The sequence below is a fragment of the Muntiacus reevesi genome, chromosome 2 (genome assembly GCF_963930625.1).
Source record: "Muntiacus reevesi chromosome 2, mMunRee1.1, whole genome shotgun sequence".
NCBI classification, from domain to species: Eukaryota; Metazoa; Chordata; class Mammalia; order Artiodactyla; family Cervidae; genus Muntiacus; species Muntiacus reevesi.
Genome location: NC_089250.1, coordinates 253,008,103 through 253,031,031, shown reverse-complemented (window position 1 = coordinate 253,031,031; position 22,929 = coordinate 253,008,103). Strand labels below are relative to the sequence as shown.

General features: G+C 47.4%; 1 protein-coding gene across 1 annotated transcript in view; it reads right to left on the bottom strand.

The window, feature by feature from the left end:
- ZNF536 (zinc finger protein 536) overlaps nucleotides 1–1,042 on the bottom strand; it is a 389,554-nt gene extending 388,512 nt beyond the window's left edge. The window contains exon 1 of the mRNA XM_065920555.1: nucleotides 993–1,042. The gene's annotated coding sequence lies outside the window, so the exon portion shown is untranslated. The remainder of the gene's footprint in view (nucleotides 1–992) is intronic.
- Between the last annotated feature and the right edge of the window lie 21,887 nt (nucleotides 1,043–22,929).

Here is a 22,929-nt window from a genome sequence, read left to right as displayed (position 1 = left end):
ATTACTGTGCCAACGGCGCTGACAGCCCCACTGAAAAGGATTGAAAGGCCTGGTAATGGATATAAATTACCCATTGTGTGATAAAAGGATTTTTACTAAGAAGGTAAGAATAAAACAGCAAATTTCTAATATAACTGTTGTGTAAAAACCAAAATAAAAGTAATCCACGGTCAGTAATATCCACAAAATCAGAAGTAAGCACTTTTTCAACAAGATAAAGTCACAGTAAAAAAAATATATATTCAGTACAGTACAAAATTAATTTCTAAGTGCATAATTCCACTATCAATTTTCCTGGTTTATGTAGTGACCTCTGAGGCCCATGGTCAGGAGAAGGTGGGTTTGGCTAATCAGATCTCAGGGTGAGTTTACAGAGGTGTGGGGGCAGCCTCAGAGGAGGGGGCCGCAGACATCAAATACCAGCACCGCCCCTTCTCCTTAAGTTTTTAGCGTCATGTGGGAAAAACACTCCATGACTGAGTTTGTGATCTTAAGTCCAACTGAGGTGACAGGTACCGAGCCACTCAGACATAGGTTTCCTTCAAGACGGGGCCAAGCCACAGGACCACGTGCTGAGAGGTGGGGAAACGGGCCACGGGCGGTGCTTGGAAGAGCCGCCTGCTTTAGGCAGCCATCCCACCAGCTCCCCAGCTCTGGTGCCCACTGCCGGCTGGTGGACAGAAACTCTGAAGGATGTCATGTGAGAGGCAATGAGGTCAACCTCACGGGGCTTTGTGACCCTGTTCTGAGACCTTCTGAGCATGTCTTGACATCACGTAGTCATGCCATCCAGGAGACCTGGGACCCATGCTGGATCCGAGACCTTTGAATCTGGAAGCTTCTCCAAAGCCCAGCCTCTGTCCACAGAAGCAAAGGAGTAGCTGGGAGAACTTCCACCCAGCACAAAGGTCTACAACCCAGAGAGGGCCACCTGGTTCCCCACAAGTCACAGGCAGGATCCCTTCAACAAGCTGTAAATCAGTGTTCCTTACCAGGCGAGTCTGAAAGCAACGGAGCTGCCTCGTGGCGGGGTGGATATTCTTAAAGCCGTGGTGGTCAGGAACTGCAAAGATAAGACCTGTTAGAAATTCTAAGCATTGGACCCATCGACTCCAAAAAGACAGGTAAACAACATTCAGCCATGGTAACAATTAAGACACTCAACTAGCATCTAAAAACATTTAATAGCCCCCACTGCCCCAATTCATTGAGCAATTTTTAAATTGGGAACTATATGACCTCTGCTGCAATAAACCAGATTTGCTCAGCTTCTTTTAATGGGAAATTGCCACCTGCGGAAAGAGAAGAGAGTGGGGCATCTCGCTGTCTCTTCTCTAGGTAGATGGAAGAAGAAATGAGAGCAAATAAGGGCAGTCTCTCTCTCTCTCTCTCTCTCTCTCTCATATATAGTCTTCCCAGGTGGTACTAGTGGTAAAAAAAAAAAAAACCCACCTGCCAGTGCAGGAGACTTAAGAGATGCGGGCTCAATCCCCGAGTAGGGAAGATCCCCTGGAGGAGGGCATGGCAACCAACTCCAGTATTCTTGCCTGGAGAATCCCACAGACAGAGGAGCCCGGCAGGTTACAGTTCATGGGTCACAAAGAGTCAGACACAACTGAAGTAACTTAGCATGCGCACGCGCACGCACACACACACACACACACACACACACACACACACACACACACACACATATTGGAGAAGGGAAGGGCAATCCACTTCAGTATTCTTGCCTGGAGAATTCCATGGACAGAGAAGTCTGGTGGGCTATAGTCCATGGGGTCACAAAGAGTAGGACATGCCTGAGCAATGTGTGTGTGTGTATATATATGTGTGTGTGTATGTGTGTGTATATACATCCCTCCTTCCCCTCTTTCCTCTCTCTTTGGAATTCTAAAAGTGACTGAGAAGGTACTCAGGGCTCTTTTTCTGGGCCCCTACAGCAGACCACACACAATTTCACCCAAATATCAACTGGCTACTCCTGTTCAGTGGCCAGGGCAGCTCTCAACGGCTCCAGATCAAGAACCGACAACTGGACCAGGGGTCAGGGGTATTGTGTGACATCAAAGTCCTCTCTCTGAACCAAGACCAGGAAAGCAGCAGGATGGGATCACGGCCCAGAGGGAAAGCCGAGATGCCTGCCACAGTGGTTCAAGAGCCATCAGCTGGGGTGACCGAGGCCAAGCCCTAATCTGTGATCTCCAGCTCAGGGCCAGTGCGGTGCAGAAGCTAATTTGCTTTGCTGTGTTCCAGAAGAGACTACAGGGCAAGCAAGTGTTCTCTCTTGACAAACTGTACATTCTGATACTGCAGAAGTAGAATTCTAGTAGAGAGTCAAGGAGGTGTCTGTAAATGAACTAGAAGATGTATTCAGAGAAAACGCAGTGGCAGCCCCAGCCCAAGGTATTTGAACATCAAACCACCGACTTGCAAAACTCCATCCAATTCCAAGACTGATTTCTGGCAACCAAAAAGGTGTTTGCTGAGTACATGCTAGAAGTGTTTTCTCAAAGTGTAACAGGGACACTGCTATTTGTAAACGAATATCTACCTGACTATCTTGAGACAGAAAGCAAGTCGACATCTCAACCATCTGCATGAGGACAGAGATTACAAGACTCTCTCTGTCCTCGATCAGATTATCTTCCACATTTTGTGTTTTCTGTATCACTCAACACTCAAATCTGGGCAGTGTAATACATACACTCGAGCTATGCTTTACCAAATTCTACTGGAGCCTGGAGGAACAGGCCCAGTTGAAGCTGCAAAGACATTTTGCGCACAAGGCTCCTGACATTTAGGGAGGAGACAGCAGGAGGTGGAGGTCAGACCCAGGTTTTATATCCAAGTTCATGGCCTACAAAATTCAAGGACTATTCTCCAGGGGCTGTTCACTTAGAAGCTTCGTACATCCCAGTAACAAGGGGAACACGGCACACTTCTTCTGGGGAAGTCCCACCTGTGCATGTCCCCCGGCTTGACACCCCTGATCAGACCGCCAGCTCCTGCAATCCGCCCGGGGTCAGAGCCACCCGAGGCCCCAGCACAAGCCCTGTGCCCTAGTTGGGGCTGCACCCTCGTCAGGGCTGTGCCCTCTTCAGGGCTGTCCCGAATGGGTAGGGGGTTATCCAAAGGTGGCCGCCTGCCTAGGAAGCTTAGCCTAACAAGCTTCCTGCTGGAAGAGGAACCTGAGGAAGGGAAATCAAGTTAGTGTCATTTGGGACTTGGCGAGCCAGTCCAAACAGGAGGGGCTCCTGGTGTCTGATGTCATTACAGTCACGGCAGGTCGGGCAAAGGTGACCACATCAGACACTGATGCTCTAATTCGGGATGGGGAGGAAGGAAAATGCCAGGGCAGTAATTCTGCCTTCCTCGATGAAAGAAACAGCTCTTCGGGTACAAGTAAGTAACTCGCATTGAGAGATAACGTAGTAACACAACCTGGTCCCTGACATGAGTCTCCCCTCATCCCTGCCTCCCACAGAGACCCCACACTGAGGAGCCAGGCAGGGGGACACCCAGGAGACATGGCCCACAAGCCCAGTTTGGTGCAGGTACCACCAGATCGGAGGAGGGGTGGAAGGGGGCAGGTAACAAAGGCAGCAAAAAGCGTGGCATGGCATGAGTCAAGTGGGGCTGGGTAGCAACCACCTCATCAGAAATGCCTGAAACTCACAAAACTGATCCCCCTGCCTCCCCTGTAAAATACACACACCAGCCCAGGGGAGCAAATGAGTTTAGGAGACCTGTTCGCTCAGTGGCTCAGACCTTCTGTGTGCTAAGCCCAGAGGAAGGCCAGGGGCAAGCAGATCTGCCATGGGATCCAGGAACGGCCCACTGTGTGAAGGGTCTGGTGGGGTCTGGTGGGACAGGGAGCCGAGAGGCGGCCACAGTGGGAACCAGGGAGGACGTGCACAGAACATGAGCCCTCCAGCAGGTGCAGGCAGGTCCTCGAGGGAGATAGGGATGGAGGGAAGGGGAGGGCAAAGGTCCAGAGATCCTGCCGTGGTGGGGCTCGAGCAAGCAGTGCAGGGCGACTGCAACTTGGAGAAGCAGGAGAGAGAAAGCGGGGAGGCGGTGGGGAGGGATGGAGGGATCACTTAGAGCCTCTCAGGCTCTTCTAAGGCCTCTCTGAGGAAGGGGAGGGGAGCAGAGGGGATGGAAAGCTCTGAGAGAGGGATTTTGAAGGGGGGGACACAGAAAAAAAAAAAGTGAGAGGTGGTCCAGGCAGCTCTGGGGTGTCCTGGCACACAGTGGGCCCACAGTGTGGCATCCCTGTGAATCTGCTGGGCCCCCACTAGGGGACAGGGGACCCCCTTCCTCCTGAGTTCTCCCAGGAGAGACACGGAAGCTCTGAGCGGAGCCAGGAAGCCTTCACGGGGCAGGAGCCCGGCCTCTCATCCTCAGACACAAGGGCGTCAGAAGATAAGCAGACATGCCACACATGCCCCCCTCGCCAGGGCCTCTGTAACGAGCCCCAAGTTGAACATAAAAGATCCTTCCTCTAGGCAGACACGGTGCCTTCCCGTGCTCATTACACACCTGTCTACCGCTCTGCACCAGGACAACTGGAAGGTCCTATGAGTGATGACGAGAGTTACCTTTTCCCGAGAACCTGGTACCAGGCACCACGCTGAGACCGGTTCCCACACCACAAGGGGAAAGGGCTGTGCCCCGCTCACCTCCCAGGCCCCAGCCTCTGGCAGACGGCTCTGAGCCCAGTGAATATTGTGCAGCGGGGAGGAAGGGAGAAAGCGGGGCAGGGAAGTAAAGAGAAAGGGAAGGATGGAGGGAGTAGGGCAAGATGAAGGGACAATAAGATAGATGGGGGGATGAGATGGACGGAAGAAAGGAAGGAAGGGCGGGAGGGAGGAAAAGGTAGTAGAGATGGAGGGAAGGAAAAGGCGGATGGAAGGAAGGAAGGAAGGGCTGGCTCACCTCACCCCTCCCCTGGTCCACGCTCTGTTCCAGACGATGGCCCTGCGGGAGGCAGTGTATTCCTGGAGATACCCCTCCCCAAGGGTCGCTTGGAGTTCCAGCAGCAGGACCAGGGCTGTCTGCTGCGGAGTCTGGGCTGTCTGGGGCAGATGGGAGCCGGATAAACTGCTTTCCTCCCAGACAAGAGTTAGGAAAGAAGGATTCGGAGACAGAGCAGCCGAACTCCCACAGCCCTGTGTCTGGAGAAGGGTGCAGCTAACAGGAGACACATCTGGAGCTGTCTGGACCTCTCACCCCAGTGTCCAGGGCCAAGGCCTCTGAACCTGCTCTCCTGGGCCGTGGACTCTGCTCCGTCGGAGGGACACACAGAGGGGTACTCGAGCCGCGTCTCCAGGGGACACCTCCTGGGGCTACATCGCCCCTTCCAAGGGTCTGGGTGCCTTTCCAAACTCAGTGCTTAATATTCTCCAGACCCACTAGGGACAAGTGCCAAAACATGGTGGACTTGAGACTTCCACTCCAAAGCACTGACAGATTCTTGATTTCTTTCTCCGAGACTCAGAGAGACGGACACAGCCCCAGTGACAGCCCTCATCCTCTCTAGTTCTCAACAGAAGAGGCTTCCTGGTGAGGAACGCAACCTGGGAGAGAGCCTGGGGGACTGAGCCCCTCATTCAGCCCTCACTCATCAAGTGGCTCCCGTGTACCTAGCCGGCTTCTACCTTCTAAGTTCCAGGGACGCAGCCTAAGCAATATTTCTGCTTGTGCAAAGTGTACATTTCAGTGAGCAGTGACAAATAAAAGTAACATACAATATGAGCGAATAATAAGTTCTAAGAAGAAAAAAATCTGGGACAATAATGGACAGACTCATCATTAGACAAGGCAGAGACCCCACTAAAATGTGACCTTGACAAGGGATGAGAAAGAAGTAAGGGAGTGAGCCCTGTGAACAGCTGGGGGGAGCTTCACAAGCAGAGAAGCAGCGAGTGCAAAGGCCCTGCGGTAGGACGGAGCTGGTGTGTTCAGAACAGCAAGAAGCCTGGAGCCAATAGGCACGGACAGTGAGCGGGGAAATGGGACAGGGAGGGGTACTTAGGATTCACAGACCTCAGCAGACACAGCACGAAACATGGGTTTTAGTCTGAGCCAGTGGTGGGGTTTGACTGAGGGAATAACATTATTTGATTTGCCCTGTACTGGCTGCGGAGGGGAGAACAGGCAAGAGGGGCCCAAAGTGGAGGCAGGGAGACCACTGCGGAGGCTGCAGCAGTTGTCCAGGTGAGGGAGGACGCTGACCTGACCTGGGCTGAGAGCAACAGTGATGGGGAGGAGCAAGCAGATTCAGGATGCCTTTTGTATGGAGTCATGGGACTTGTTGAGTAGGACGCCAGGTGTAAGGGGCGCCCAGACTCACCCTGCACTCATCCTGGCCCCGGAAGCTGGTGGCACAAGGCGCCATTCCCTCATCAAGCCACGGCTCAGGTGCAGAAACCTATATGTTTCCGATCCTTTGACATCTGGGGCCTTACTGACCCTACAGGGACAGCTCCTCCCAGCAGGAGCCAATTCTGAGAGATAGCAAATGACTCCCCCGGGAGCACATCTTTCATCTGCAAACCAATCCAGAGCCCATGCCCCAGCCACCTCCTATGTCAGGCTCTCACACTCTGGACCACTGTCCACCTGCTCTGGTCACCCAGGTACCAGACAACTAGAGACAAGAGACAACTCCGAGCCCCGGAGCCTGCTAAAATTATCTGACTAGCCAATCCTAGGGCTTCCTTGATAGCTCAGCTGATAAAGCATCTTCTGCAATGCAGGAGACCCCAGCTCCTGGGTTCGGGAAGTTCTTCTGGAGAAGGGATAGGCTACCCACCAGTATTCCTGGACTTCCCTGATGGCTCAAGGAATACGCCTGCAATGCAGGAGACCTGGGTTCGATCCCTGGGTTGGGAAGATCCCCTGGAGGAGGGCATGGCAACCCACTCCAGTATTCTTGCGTGGAGAATCCCCAAGGACAGAGGAGCCTGGTGGGTTACAGTCCACGGGGTCACAAAGAGCCAGACACGACTAAGAGTGACTAAGCCCAGCACAGCACAACCGATCCTAAGTCCACTCCTGCCTTGCAAGCAAGTGGACTTGCTTTTCTCTCAAAAAACTACAATAAGGGCTCGTGCCCATGTTTTCACCTCTTCTGTTTGCTGACCAACCCTGGTGCTCCCCTATGTAGCCCTGCACGGCGTGGTGTGCCCCCTCCCCTTAAGAATTGTGAGTAACAAATGATCTTTGCAAAGGCAGAGTGCCCTGGTCAGTTGGTCTCCCCACACACTCGTTCTCAGGGTCACCTTGGAGGCACTACCCTCTCTTAACTTCTGCCAGAACAGGTGTTTGAGGAGCTGTTATTCCACAGCCTCGAAGTGTCTCACAGCAGAGAAGGAACACTCGGAACTCAGGCAGCTCTTTCCTAAACCCCATCAGCGCCCCCACAAGGGGTCCCACCCCTGACCCACCGCAGTTGCAGTCAGGCCTCCAAATATGAGGCTGGCACCTGTGAATGTGTGAGTGTGTGTGCACGTCTGTGTGTGTTTGCGCACACACATACGGGGGGTGGGCGGCAGCTGCCACCCTGATGCAGAGCCCAGCATCACAGGACACGACTGAAATATTATAACACGGAGTGCGTTGGGCTGCCCAGACATGCTTCCAAAGGAAGCCTCTTCTTTCATTTTAAAACAAAGGTAACTTTGATGCAGAAGCTATTTGATACCTGTTCGATCTCAATGCTTTCAGGATACACAGACATCAGACGCTCACAGGAACCTGAGAGCCCGCGATATCAGCCCGGGCGCTGGGATGATAAAAGAGGAGTGGAGAGGCTTCTTCCCGTCAGCTTGCGACCCGGTGCATGTATTTTTACATGCTTTAGCATGAAAAAAAGCCAAGATGCTCAGAGCCAATCAAATTACTCCTCTGTCTCTTTAATAAACAAATCCATGTGCACATTAACAGTGTTGAAAATTCAATTTAAACTCTTTGTCTGTTGATGCTTACTCTAAAGATGGTCTTTCTTAAACAACAGAACACCAAGGAGTCGTTAGTGCTCTCTCTTCATTACTTCAAAAAACCAATCATTAGACACCAGAGTATATACGTAATTAGAAAATCACTTCCTTTGCAATCCAAGCTAAGTAGTTTACATACTGTAATTACAGGGACAAAATCAATTTTTAATCATTTCCCTGATTGGGCTCATCAGCTCTGTGGGAACATTGTAACCTGCTTGTTGTGCAAAAGCAACATCTGGGCTAAAACAATTACCCTTTGTTTGCTACAATATTCCTTAAATCTTTTTGCTTGCATAAAAAAATGAAAACATGAAGACAAGATATTTGGATGTCTTTTTGTCCTTGATCAACATATATCCGAAAGTTCTCCTCGTGACGTGAGTTTAATGTTCCCCGGAATTTACGGTTTAACAGTACACATCCAAGGAATGTATTTTTTCAGTGAGATAAAAGTATCTGATTGTTTTAAAGATCCATTCAGCTGCCTAATTGTTCCATAGCTAACACATGGTATTCAAACAACCCACACATTACAAAAGCTCATCTGGGTAATCATGGGCAACTATTATTGCGATGGTTTACACTTTTCTAATACAAATGAATGGATTTTATCAAAATTTTAAAAAAAAACTAAAAAGCTGAGTATGTGTGAAAAATAGTTGGTATGAATTGGCAAGGCGAGGCTAAGCATTTTGTTCTCTTAATAGGAAATGACCTCATTTACACTGGAGTAATAATTAGTACTGCTTCACTGACAGTTAAGAAAAAAAAAACTTTCCCAGTATAATAAGGCAGCATCTCCTTTGTTAGGAGATCTACATTGATTATTAACCCTTGCCAAGAAATTCCAAGTTTAACTCTACGTTCCACTGGGCTCATACTTGCTGGCAAAAGATGAAAATAACTGTTTTGGAAACCGTTGCCTCTCTCCCAGATTTCCAAAGTTTTGCATCTGAGCTTTTAAGTGACAATCTGAAACACTTGGTGTCCCCTTTGAAGGAACATGGAAAGCCCCCGCCACCCCACCCCGCAGCCACAAGAGCCCCTGTCGGGCCCTGCGCTCCCCCGGTGGCCCTGGTCCTCCCCATCCTTTTGAAGTTTATTGGCTTTGATTTTTGCTTGCAAGTCCCCCAACCTACAATTAATTCATAGTCAAAACAACCCTGAGAAGGAGAAAAGGAGAGAGGGAAAGTGAAAGGAGAAGGAAGAGATAGATGCTTGCTGGTGATTCAGTCCAGGCTGACAGTGCAGAAAGGAGACAGGAGTGCATGAGCCCTTAAAAAAATATATTAATAGTCCAGGAAATATCCGGAATATATTCATACACACACACACACACACACACACACACACACACGCCACCACTTCTAAAGGGACTTGTTCATTGACCAAATCATTCCTGAACTCATAAGAGTGACAACGGATGTTTACTGAGCACTTACCATGTGCCAACCAGAATCCCTCATGACAGTACTGACCCTCACGACTACCCGGTGAGGTGGGTATACCATTATCATGTTCATTTACTGATGGGAAACTGAGGCACTCGCCACAAAGTAACAAGTCCAAGGTTAAGAGCTCTTAAGATGTGAAAGCCACCCTACCCCACTGTCTCCCAGGACTAGACAACATCTCTCTTCCCACCACGTGGCCTTGGAGAGCCCCATCTCCAAAGCAGCCAAGCGTGCCTGGTGTCCGCTAGTCGGAGACATCCCATGGCCCCACACGTCCTTAGGAGCACACACAAGCCGTTACCCCAAGGTGGGAGATTCCAATCCAGGATAAGGCAGAGGAGAGCCCGCCCTGGAGGCCAGTGTGCTCAGGGCAGGAGGCACAGACCACATAAACACGCTTCCCACGAGGCTCAAGACCTGAGTCACTGGATGTGGTGCCAAGCTGCCACTATATGGCAGGTGGCGTCCCAGAGCCCGAGCCAGGCAGGACGGGCACCCCAGCTCTTCCTGGACAGCCAGCCTGGCAGCATCTCCCCAATGTCTTTGCCCCGCTTGCCCCAGGTCTCAGCCTATCCCTGGGAAGGCAGCTCCCACATCAGTTCAAGACTCTACAGGACAGCAAGTTTGAGATAGCTGAGACCCCCAGAGTGCGAGGTATGCAAAAGAGGGGGGGAAAGGTCTCCCACATTGTAAATGCTTTCTAGTTTACTGTATCACCACCTGAATTAAAAACCTTTATCCCTATAGAGGAGACAAGTCATGTCACCATCAGATCACAAGGTAGGTATCTATGATGCAGCTTATCTTGACAAAGAAATGTGAAAAACTGGAAAGCACACAGTGCTTGTTTTCCCTTTATACTTACTGCAGGTAATGCAGATGCTCAGGTACTCTGTACTGTCTGGCAAATAGTACTTGAATATTCAGCCATCACACAGAGCCATGCTGTCCAGCTCGGCAGTCACTGACCCCAAGTGCCTACCAAGCACGTGAAAAACTGCGTCAGCCCAAAGTGAGGTGTGCTGTAAGCCTAAAACACACAACATGTTTGGAAAGATGTCAAATATCTCTTTTGTATTCTTTACACGTTTTTACATGTCAAAGTGATAATATTTTGGATACGCTGAATTAAATAAAATTTAGTCTTAAAACCAATTTCACCTGTTGTTTTTTTACCATTTTAGTTTTCGTTTGTTTGTTTGTTTACCATTTTAATGTGCCCATTAGAAAAACGTTTTTCTTTTGTTTCTATTTGATTTTACTTATTTTTTAATTGACGTATAGCTGATTTACAATGTTGTGTTAATTTTTGCTGTACGGCAAAGCGATTCAATTATATACACGTATACATACATGTGTGTATACATATTCTTTTTAATATTCTTTTCCATTATAAATGTAAAGCTGTATGTGGAGCTACATGAGCAGCTTCTATAATATTTATACTGGACAGTGCCATTTTCAACCTGTGCAAAAACTCAGGCCATTCTGACAGCTGAATTTAGCCATCATAAAAATTCATTTGTTTTCCGAAGAGGGTTTTAGAGAAAATGTAATGTTATCAACATCACTTGAAATGTTGGTTCCATAAATATTCTCTGAGTCAAAATGAAAGTTACACAATTTCTACCTGAACCCTTGTAGGGTCTTCTGTACAGGTGTTGCTTTTTTCCGTTCACTTACTTTTAGTTTTATAAAACTGGTTATTTAAGTAATAGTGCTCACTTCCAGAACATTTGGAACATACAAGATATTACAAAGAAAAAAATAACATAGTTCTATCAGCTGGTGTGATTGTTGTTGATATTTTGGTATATTTCTTTCTATTCTTTTCCACACACGCATGTGTGAGCGCGTGTGAGTTCATGACCATAACTGAAGACACACTGCATGTATATTTTCGATTTCACATTTCCTAAAACCTCAGGTCCTAACTGTAAGAAGACTTTCTTTGGCCCTATGAGAATATAGGCTACTAGCTGAGGTGGCTGAGTTCCCACAGGTGTTACAAAAGGAAAACATTAAGAGACAAGCCATACACTGGGAGAAAATCTTAGCTAAAGACATATCTGATAAGTTCTGGCATGCAAAATATACAAAGAACTCTTTAAACTCAACAATTTTAAAAAAAGCCCACTTAAAAATAGGCAAAAATCTGGATGCCTCGCCAAAGAAGACCTACAGATGCAAATAAGCACCTCAGATGCTAGACATGACATGTCATTAAAGAAATGCAAATTAAAACAATAATGAGATACCATTACTTATCAGAATTACTAAAACCCCAAACTATGATACCACCAAATGCAAAGCTATAGAACAAGGATTCTCATTCACTGCTGGCAGGAAAGCAAAATGGAACAGCCACTCTGAAAGACAGTTGAGCAGTTTCTTATAAAGTTAAACACACTCTTCGCATATAACTCAGCAGTCATGTTCCTTGGTATTAACAGTTACCCAGAAGAGTTGAAAATTCACATCCACACAAAAACTTACCCACAGATGTTTACAGCAGCTTTACTCATGGTTGCAAACTGCATAAGCAACCAAGATGTCTCTCAGTAAGAGAACGGACTAACAATCTATAGTACATCCAGACAGTGGAATAGTATTTAGTCATAAAATGAATTAGCAGAAACATAGACATATTACTAAGGGAATGAAGCTAGTCTTATAAGTCTACGAGCTGTATGATTCCAACTCTACAGCTTTCTAGAAAAGGCAAAACAAAGGAGACAGGAAAAGTATCAGTGGTTGCCAGGGTTTGGGGAGGGAAAGATGACCAGGTGAAGCACAGGAGATTTTTAGGGCAGTGGAATTATTCTATATGAAACTCTAATAGTGGATACATTTGTTCAAACCCATAGAATGGACAGTGTGAAAAGTGATCCCTTTAATGTAAACTATGGGCTTTTGTTAATAATAATGTATCCATGTTGGCTCATCAACCGTAACAAATGCAACACCCTAACACAAGAAAATGTGGGGATGGGGTCTTATGGGGACTGCACTTTGTGCTCAATTTTCCTGTACACCTAAAATTTCTTTAAGAAACAAAATCTATTAATTAAGAAATTAATTTCTTTTTAAGGAAACAAAAAAGTACAGCTTTGATGAAGCCTTTCCTGGCTGGAGGATTTCCACGCCTGTGAATCTGGAGACCTCTCCAGCGCTCAGAGATTTCAGATCCTTCAGAAACCTTCTGGCCACCACTTCTCTGCGGAGTTGATGCCCAAAAACTTCCCACAGAGGCTGCTCGGGCAGGCCTTGGGGAAGAGCAGCGGGCACGCGGCACAGATCCCGCTGACGGGCCCATTTGTACCTCTGCGCAGGGTGCTGTGGTTTTCTTGCTGGCTCACCTCACGAAACAGACCGCCTTGTGCCTCCAGAGCCGAGCAGGCCGGCCAGCCTGCACCCCTCTCGGGGCCCGTCTCCTGGACAGCAAGGGGGGCGAGCTGCTCGGACTGCTTCCCCTCCTCAACAGGGCAGCCCCCCAAAGCCCCATCCTTGCTCCTTCGTCTCCAAGACAGAAACTTGAATGAATGGCTCAGAAAGTCAGGATGAGGAGCCAGACAGAGGTTCAGAGTGGGCATGCGCCACCTCCCCAGCTGGAAGCCAGCAGCAATGCGGAGAGTGATTCAAAAATTACAACAGAACGGTGGGGCCTTCTTCATCTCTCTATCTGGGCATAGGATGCCATCAAACTGCTGCTGAACTGTCACCTCTCAATCCATATTACGTTCAGCTCCAGCTACTGGTTATTCTGGAGAAGGCCCATGAACGTTCAAGGGCAGGCCAATTCGGAGGCCACATAAAATATTTCACACTGTTTTCCTGTGACTTTATAGTAACAAGAAGAAACAGTAACTGCCAAAGCCATGGGTCCCTCAAGTATCCTGTAAACTATAGCAAAAAAAAAAAAAAAAGACAAGGATGACTGATGAAAAATAACGGGAAAGGCCCCCAGGAGCGTGACTCTGAGGGCAGCGCCCACAGCACAGAGAGACAGAAAGGCCCCAAGAAAACCTAGTCCTTCCTAGCCTGGCCTGTCAAAAGGCCAGTGAAAGGCTCCCTTGATTGTCTCCTGGTAAAGTTCCTAACCCAGAGTCCAGAAAATTCAAACAGAACAATTCAAAGAAAAGGAAAAAAATATATCCTTTCCCTCTCATCTTCTAAGCCTTTCCATTTTGGTAAAGATTTTATAAACATTCTTAGAAAGAGTATATTCTCTCTCCTCTGCCCACAGGTAACAAGGAATGGCAGATGTTTCAGAAACAGCACATTATAAAAAAAAAAAAAAAATCCAATGTCACTAAAACCAGAATGGAAAATGTTTTATACATTAACAAACATTGTAATGAATTTGCACAACCTTAACCGACTGTATACCCAGCATAATGAAATGGTCTCCATCTTTTCAAATAAAAAATTACGTATGCTAGCGCATAGCTTTAGAAAAGCATTGTTCTTTAAAAAAAAAAAAAGAAACCTGCATTTTTCCCAGCTACCATGTAATTTGTGAGATGCATTTTTAAATGATCTGCAACAGCAGCGGCTTCATCAGTCAGATGATACCGATAGATAATTCACCAAACCGTCACATGATCTTCCATCACTCTAAAAGACGCGAATATATTGCCACAAGCTTTGGGAATAATGGGTGCACCTGTTTACGGTGTCACCTCTGTTTGCTAATTGTCTCCTTGAGCTACATTTTACTTCTAATGCATTTATTTTTGACAGGCAGTGTCTATTTAGAAATCACATTACTTCAAGTGCAATTGTTCTTTTGTCTATCAAGTAAATGAAGTGTTGTTATACAGATTTCAGGTTCTGATTAGTAAAGTATCAGAGCCCCAAAAAGGTCAATCAGTTATTTACCTGAGGTAATAGAAGGATGACAGACATCTCAAATATACTCCAGCTCGTGCTATAGGCCATTTTATTATAATTACTCAGTTCGGTCTAACTTAAATATATATTCCTAGGGTTAACAGTTAAAAAGACACAGAGCGCGTGTCCAGAGACTGCATCGACTCAGAAAGTAGGCAGGTGGGTCTTATGTTTCCACGACCAAGTCTCACCCCTTTCAAATATGCGACCCTGGAAACGTCAATAATTGTGGCCAAACAAGCGTGTGGGTGGGTGCATGCCCCATCTGTTGGCTTGGACAAATTCCCCCATTAATATAGGTATTTCAAAATAATTTTTCACATCATTTTACTCTTCAGGTCTGACTTGATGAGTGAGTTCAGATCAATATGAAGGTAGTTACAACTGAAATAAAAGACTGATAACTGTGGAAAGACAAACAGCTGTCTGTGAAAGCCAGAACCAGCCAGAACCAGGACTGCCTTCGACTTCCACTCTAGAGCCCGTGAAGCTGACTGCCCCCACCGATGACCACACGAAGGACATGCCAACAGACACCAGGGATATATGAGGAGAGGCTGGGGACCGACTTAAGCCAGAAACCAGATTCACACAGACGTTAACGAACTCAGGTTAAATAACCAGAAGGCATTCGTTTTGAAGGAAAACAATACCTGAGCACCAACCTGCTTCCTGGCGCTCAGATCCAAATGTCTAAATCTCAATTACCCTCAAAGTATTCCTATAGAGCATCCCTCCACCTGACTTACTGCCTGAAAAGCAACCCAAACCATGAATCATAGAGACAGTTCTATATTTAGGAGTCACTTGTCTCTTAAGTGGATCATCTACAGTTTCCCTCTATTCTTCCTGATCTCTCCATCCATGAATTGTCGGATTCTCCCTCCCGTGCCTGAGCCCTACCCATCCTCCACGGCTCACACCACTCAATTATCCTTGATGCAGCCTTTAGCTGAGCACCACCAAGCCCCTCACACTCAGTCAGATTGCCCAAAACATCCCTCTCTGGATACCCACCTTGTTCAGGCTCATGTAAAGTGGCCACCTCAGGTGGGCAGGGGGCCTACAAAGAATTCCAGAGACCACTGTTACTCTACACACTTGCCAAAGGAAAGAGACGCAGAGAGCCACGCTAGCCTTAAGTCACATTCTAAATTGGCTCCCTGGAGCATTCCCTACCTTGTTCACTAAACACTGTGTGTGTTTCCTCAGTGCTTAGCATACGCTATGTAACCTGAGCAGGACTTGCATTGTATCACTAGTTGTTTTTCCAAAGTGTTTTCCCACCAGAACCATAATTATATGCAAACTACTTGACTTAGAACCATTTGCAAACATGTTTTAAATGTTCACTAGGATTATTCCACCAATTAAAAGCAAGAAAAGGGGAAGACACGTGAATCCTTCCTGGGGGAGCCCAAGGCCAGTGAGATGGGGGAAACCCTGACATGCAGAACCACAGACTATTTTCAAGGAGCAAAACCTCCATGACATTTTCTACAGGAGCAACAAGGAATGTCCTCTTCATTCTGCAATTTATTTCAGTTCTAAGTACTCTAATCATGGGAAGTACTTTTTGCTTTTTAAATAGCCTGCTTGTTTTTACAGGTCAAGAGCATAAATAAAACAGTCAAGTTGGAAACTTGGAAAGCTCATTTGCAGGAGAAGGAAGTAGTTATAGATCGTCCATTTGTTCAGATGTGAGGCGGCTCTCAGGAGGCAACTCAGGCACACGTGAAAGCCAGACCCCACTGGCCAGTACGCACTGGGGGCAGAGCTGGAGGGGACGGAGGCCCCCGGTCCTCTTATTTGGGGAAGATCACTCTTGGGAATAGACAGGGGAGTTGTTGGAAATGTTCAAAGGCTATACTGTAAGATTTTAATACAAACAAACCTCCAAAGCCAAGGGTTAAATAGTCGGAGTGAGAGGTAGACTCCACCACCGGCCACAGAGGTGGTGACTGGGTCGCCCTGAAACACAAGTACCCTGAATTGCTAACTCTGACATCGACTCACGTCACTACTACAGTAGCTCCTGATGAATTAAATCATGTGCCTACCAATTACCATACAGGAGCCAAACACTAGCAGATCATTTCTCAAGTGCCGAGGATCTCAAGAAAATAAGATGCCTGAAGTCAACATATTTAAGATGGTTAATATCCTTACCCAAAAAAAAAGAAGAGGCTTCGAGGAGAAAAAAAATCATTATCCATTTTTCCATATGAGATATCACATAGGTGTGCCTACCACCCATAGCAGGAATCATAACCAAATAAACTGTATTCACTTGCAGACCTCTCTCTCTCTTTCTTTCTCTCTCTTTCTTACTTTCTCATACATACACACAAGGCTGATGAGGGAAACAAGACCATGAAAACTCACTACCAATAAATACCAAGGCCACGGGAACAGACAGGACTAGAGTAAGGGTCTATCAGAAGAAGAAATTTCTGGGACAACTTCAAGAACTGGTGATGACCTCCTGTGTCTAAAAGAAGACAGTGTCACAGGATGTTGGGGGCTCTCTCTGCAGAAGACATGACAGGGTGAGCCATGGACCACCAGAGCAAGTGCCTGAGAGCTGGCAGGTCCCAACTTCCCACGATGCCAGGCAGAGAGCACAAAGAAGGACATGGCTGGCGGCAGCTTAAGACTACAATAAGCCACAGGACCACATTTTTATTGCTACCTTCACTTCTATTTTTCCTTGATTCTGCATGTGCTAGAAGAGCCCCCACCCTCCCTTTCTTTTTATCAAACATCCCTAATGTAGTGATAAAATGAGGAAGAATGAAAGATTATTATAAAACAGGACTTTTATGGCTAGCGTCTATGGAACAGTCACACTGTTACATATATTTTCTCTAAGTAATCAGGAATGTATTGGTATTTTGAAATTATGTATCTCTAATAACACAAAAGTACTTAAGAACAGAAATAGACAGTAATGGAAAATGCAGTCAACTGTTGACAACATATAGAATTTCTGAAAATAATTTGCAGAGAACAGCACAGCAGATGAGTCAAAATTTTCACAAAAATATTTCTTGCCTCCGATAGTCCAATGTAATTCATTTTCTATCTCTGTTCATTAATCATTGTTAAAATTAGTGATCCATTTCTTCCACTCTGCCATCTGCACTCAGCTTCGTAACAAACATGACACCTTCCTGCATAATAAAACCTGACAACTACTAGGATGCATTTCCAAATAGCTTTCTGCATATTTGCACCTCTATAACGGATTCCGTTGTCAGACAAAAGTGGATTATTTAACCAGAGTTCTTTCTTTATCAATTCTGAACACAGATGTGTGTGAGTATGTATGTGTGTGTTAAAATATGATCAAGAAAAACCCGTTAATTTTAATTAAAATGAATTTGTCCTGTCTTAAGGGGAAGGTATTTTAAATCCAGGTTGCAACAGCCAATACTGCTCACCAGAAGCATGGAGGGGAGTATCATACTTGATATATGAAGTTTACGTAAATAATTTGTGGCTTCATCTTGTAAACTTTTCTAATAAAAGTGATCTTGACATTCCAACCTCCTAAAAAATTTTTTTTCATTTTAATATCCTGCTTTATTTTGTTTTTCAGTCTTTGATCACAGAATTTCAAATAAATATTTTTAGGGAAAGACAAAACAATCAAGGAGTAGAGAGATACAGATGAGAACACCAATGAATAATTAAACACATGCCAAGTGTTCCCTTGGGGAAGCCACCACTGGGTCCAAACCACAGGGAAGAATTCTTGGTCCTCCTGGATGGCATGCCGTGTGGTGCCAATCAGTCTGACAGTGATGAGGGTGGGGTCAGAACCTTCTCCTTACCCTTTCAGAGAGCAGCCTCTTGGGAAGAACATCTATGAGCTCCCAAGGAAGCAGTGTCCACTTGAATGGCAAAGCAGACCTGCATCTCTATAGCCAGCCTGGACTGAGGGGGGCATGATGAGGTGACCTCAGGTCTGTCCAAGGTGAAAAAGGCAACTTGTATCTCTCTTTTTTGCCCACTCTCAGCCTGGCTCTTTTCTTGCCCCTTCTTCTGAGCATGGCAAATCCTCAAGAAACACATTTCCAAGCTATTCAGTCTCCTTCTGCCTGTATTTCCTGGGACCTGTCCAGCTCCATGCCAGGAATGCTGGGGCTATACAGAGGTGCCCCAACATTGAATCAGCACCCCCAGGGACTCATAGCAATGTAGGAGAGACAAGTTTTAAGCAGATGTCTCCAAATTAGGAGAGAACGCTAGATGCCATCACAAAGAGAGAACTTCGAAGGAACCCATCACTCTAACCTGCGACATGTGGGCTGAAAGAGGACCCAGGAGGTGTTGCAGAAACAAGATGGCATCTAAGCTGACTAAGACGTCAACAAGCAAAGTCAAAGGGGGGTGGGATCCTGGCAACATGAAGCTGGTGGTGGCTGGCACCCCGGCATCTGGGGAGGGTTTAGGCTGGACCAAGGGGCTGGATGAACAGCATGGACTGGAACAGCCAGTGTCTTGTCTCCAATGGATGCACGATTGTGGGCACAAGGGGGGAGACCGAAGGGGTGGCACCCTGAAAGCACAGCCAACAAGTCACATGCAAAAGCCAACACCGCAGCAGCAAGAACACACAGCTCTATGAGGAACTGCACTTTCTTTGAAATCAAGGGAATGGCCATTGAGTGACTGCTATTGATGGCCATTGAGTGACTCTGTCTCTGTCTCTCTGTCTCGCTCACACACACACACACACACACACACACACACACACACACACACACACGCCTATTGACAGAGCAGAACTTTTTGTTTAATCCCCCCGGTTTATCTTCCTCTATCCTCACAGCCTGGTGTGGACTTGGAGCGGATCCCCTAACTAAGCCTGATTAGAATGAGAACAGTCAAAAGACAAACTTTGCAAAAATCAAGGTTTAAAATAGAAATAGCAACTGACCCTCAGCTGCACTGCTGCCGGCTGGGACAGTGACAATAGCGACTCTTTTGTTAAACTTTCCTGAGAGACGTGCTCACCAGACTGGGGTGGGGGTGTGTGTCTGTCTGTCTCATGTACGAGAGAGTGGGAGAAAGGTTTTAAAATAGCCGTGGCTCAAAAAAAAAAAAAGAAAGAAAAAAATTAATTGCAAATTACCATTCACCCCTCAGCAGCCAAAATGTCTGTTGATTCATTTAACATATACAAAATCCAAAGCCTCCCTATAAATATTTCAGAACTTGAAACCTTCCATTTTGTCCCTGGCCTGGAACAATAACACGCACACATGCACGCGTACATGCACACGCGCGTGCACACACACACACAAACTATGGGGGTGGGGGCTGGGGAGGGTATGAAACTCCCTCCCCTAGGCATTATCTCCCAGCCACCCGGCTCCTCCAGCTAGAGTTCCCTCTTCCCTTCACATGTCTGCGTCCTGACACATTCAATTTCAGGTTATCAGCACATCTGAATTATAGAATACTGATGGGGATAGAGGGCAGGCCTCCCTGGGCTGATTAGCACCATTTAAGAAAGCTTTCGCCAGCCGGCTTCATTGGCTGGGAGCGCCACCATGGTGGGTGGCCTTTCAGTATTAGAAGTCAACACAGAGCTGTCTCATTTGAATTAAATATGGACAAAAAGAAAGATCTGATTATGCTTATTCATAGCTAACCTTTCAAGTTCACCAGGCTGCCAAACTTGGAAGTAAAAACTGAAAGTTTCTTTCCTGTGTGTCTAGATTGTTGGGTATTCTTATTTTCTCTAGCACTTTTTCAGTGAGTCTGAAGTGTGTGTGTGTGTGTGTTTAAATTTTGGCCTGCTCAATCTGGGAGCTTCTTTCTACAAAGTTGCCTCAGTAAAGATTCAGGGGAAAGATTTCAGTTTGGTTACAGACAGACAACAATGGAAAGGCAGGGTCTGATTTTAATCTATAAATACATGAAAACACACACACAAATTTGGCTATAGGAGATTTCTTGCAACAGAATGAGCAGCTGAAAATTTGATTAGCACAAATAAATTTCTGACAGGGGACTGAGTGGGGCAGTGATTCAGAAAAGACCTAAACGTACAGAATACTGGAACCACTGGGTTGAGAATAATACCCTCGTTCATGGTAGCATTTACCTTTATATCTTCACTTTCACAGATACGCACACACCCCATTATTTTTAATTCCCCTCCTTCCTGGGCATGGGCAACTCCTCCGACACCGAGTTAATAAAAGAAGCAGCAGTCTCCGGGAGTTCCCGAGGGCCCTGCGGCCGGCTCCACGGGTGACGGCCCCCGGGGTGTGGGTGAGCTGGGGGCAGGCACGGGCTGTGGCTCGGCCCTGGGCTGGGACCCAAGAAACGTTCCCTGAGATAACTATTACTGGAGACAGGCTCTGGCGCTCACTACCCAGGCAGGTTCTGGTCCCATGCAGTTCGCGTTAACAAATGTTCATCGAGCCTCTGCTGTGTGCCGTGCGCTGGGTTTCCACAAGGGAAATGCACACTCCCCCAGTCTTGCTCAGGACCCGTGTCCTGGGTCCTGCCTGCCTGTGGGCCCCGGGGCCATCACCCTCACACCTGTCCACACCATGCAGTTCTCTGTTCTCTCTCTGCACGTCCACACCTGACTGAGAGCCCTGCCACTCCAACAGGTCATCCCCACGTGGTTGCTCTTGCCTCTTCATCTGGGTGGTAAACTCCTTGAAGGCAGAAACCACCTTTGGCCTCCTTGGGGTCCTCCCTGGAAAGTCTTAACCACCTAATCAGCCAACCCCGGCCAGCTCTCTGGGTGCAGAGAAGGAGGCGGCGTGTGAGCATAGCAGAGTGGGCAGCCCCCACACCAAAGGGCGCCCGGGTCCCTACCACATCCCCACCTCTGCAGGGAAGTGACCCCCCAGGGCACCTGCAATCTTCACCAACCCCCCTCCAGTGTCCCTCTGAGTACCCAGCAACCAAGGGCCCTGAAAATGCCACAAGGAGAGGTCCAGCCCCTGACCGCACTGCTGCTCCAAGTCTGTGACCACCATGCAGCTCTCCCCCGCCCCAGGGCAGCAAAGTGATGCCGGCAAAGGTGCACAGGGAGTCCTTTCATTCATTCTCACAGTCCCCCAACACACAACCTCGAAATACTAAAAGCAAAATGCAGCCTGGGGCAAGGCACTAGGAAGGATGTTCCTACGGCCTCCAAGTCTACACCAGCCCCATCCTGGGGTCAGCATGTCACCCCAAGTTACTCAGTGCACGAGTTCCTTTCCTCTTGATCCCTCAGGAGCCCTCAAGGGACAGTTGGGGAACAGCCTCTTTCCCCCTGGGCCTCAAGGACCCGCGGTCTGGGCGGCCGCAGAGGGAGGGAGGGAAGCGCCAAGCTCAGCCCACCCCCACTGGGGTCCCTCTGCTGAGGTAGGGGCACTGGGCCCACAGTTCTTCCTTGCCTGTTATGAGTTGGTGACGTCTTCCTTTCATGAAACACCATCGTCACCATCTAAACCAAACCCACGTCTCTAAAAGGGGTAAACTCGATTTCTCATCGCTAGCTTTGAACCTGCAGGCCTCCCACAGTGCCAGTAATTACACTGCCACCAACACACAGAAGTGCACCCACCAGCGGCATGAAACTCGAGGGGTGGGTGGGACTCACATCCACAAAGCGTACGCCCAGGCTGAGCCTGCACTCTGCCCGGGGGCTGGCCCGGGGGGGTCCCCTGAGCACCTGCCACCTAGCTCCCTGCAGCCTTCTCTCAGTCAGCCACAAACCACCTTCACAATCTCCACCATCTCCTGTGCCACCTGGACTGTGATTTACTTAATACTCTTCTTTAAATGAACTTTAAATCAACTCACTTTTTTTTTTTTAACTTAGCCTCACCTTAAGCAATAACATCTGTGAAATCTCAGCTAGGATGTGCTACTTATATTTTTTCTAATAGGTCTTAAAATACCCAACTGTTAACATTTTAAATCTATGTATCATCTAAAATTGTTTCATGTAGCACAAACCACATTTGGAGAGGCCTCAAGAACTGCAGTGTAGGTTGGGGTAAATGGGACAGTCCAGGGGTCAGAGGGTCTTCTGGCTCATCCCGGGAAGGAAGGCTGCTTCAGGCCATTAGTGGCCACCCATCTCCCCTCTCCGGCTACGGGGGCCTGATGCCTCATTCTCTACAGACTCCGCCTCAGGAATGGTGGCAAGGGCTGGTGCTTGGGACGTAATTCCCTAACTGAGAACCCTTGCCCTGTCACTTTCCAGCATAGACAAGGACCCTTAGTAGCAGCACTGTGAGTGGCCAAAGAACTTCTTTCTGATTCTATCCTCAACTCACCACTGGGAGTTTATCTCACTACCAAGAAAGCTCTGTTTGTGGACAGCCTATGCCACATGACAACAGAGCCAGCCTTGACCACTACCTCTCCTCCTGGTCCCTCAAGATGATCACACAAGAGTGATTTTCTGTCCCCTCCACCAAAAACAAACAAACAAAAAAATGCCAGCAGAAGCTTTGCATTGGGAAGCAGAATCCTTTCACCCCACCCAGCAAAGTCTAAACCAACAACTGAGTGACTCCATGAAATGTGGCACTTCCCACACTTGG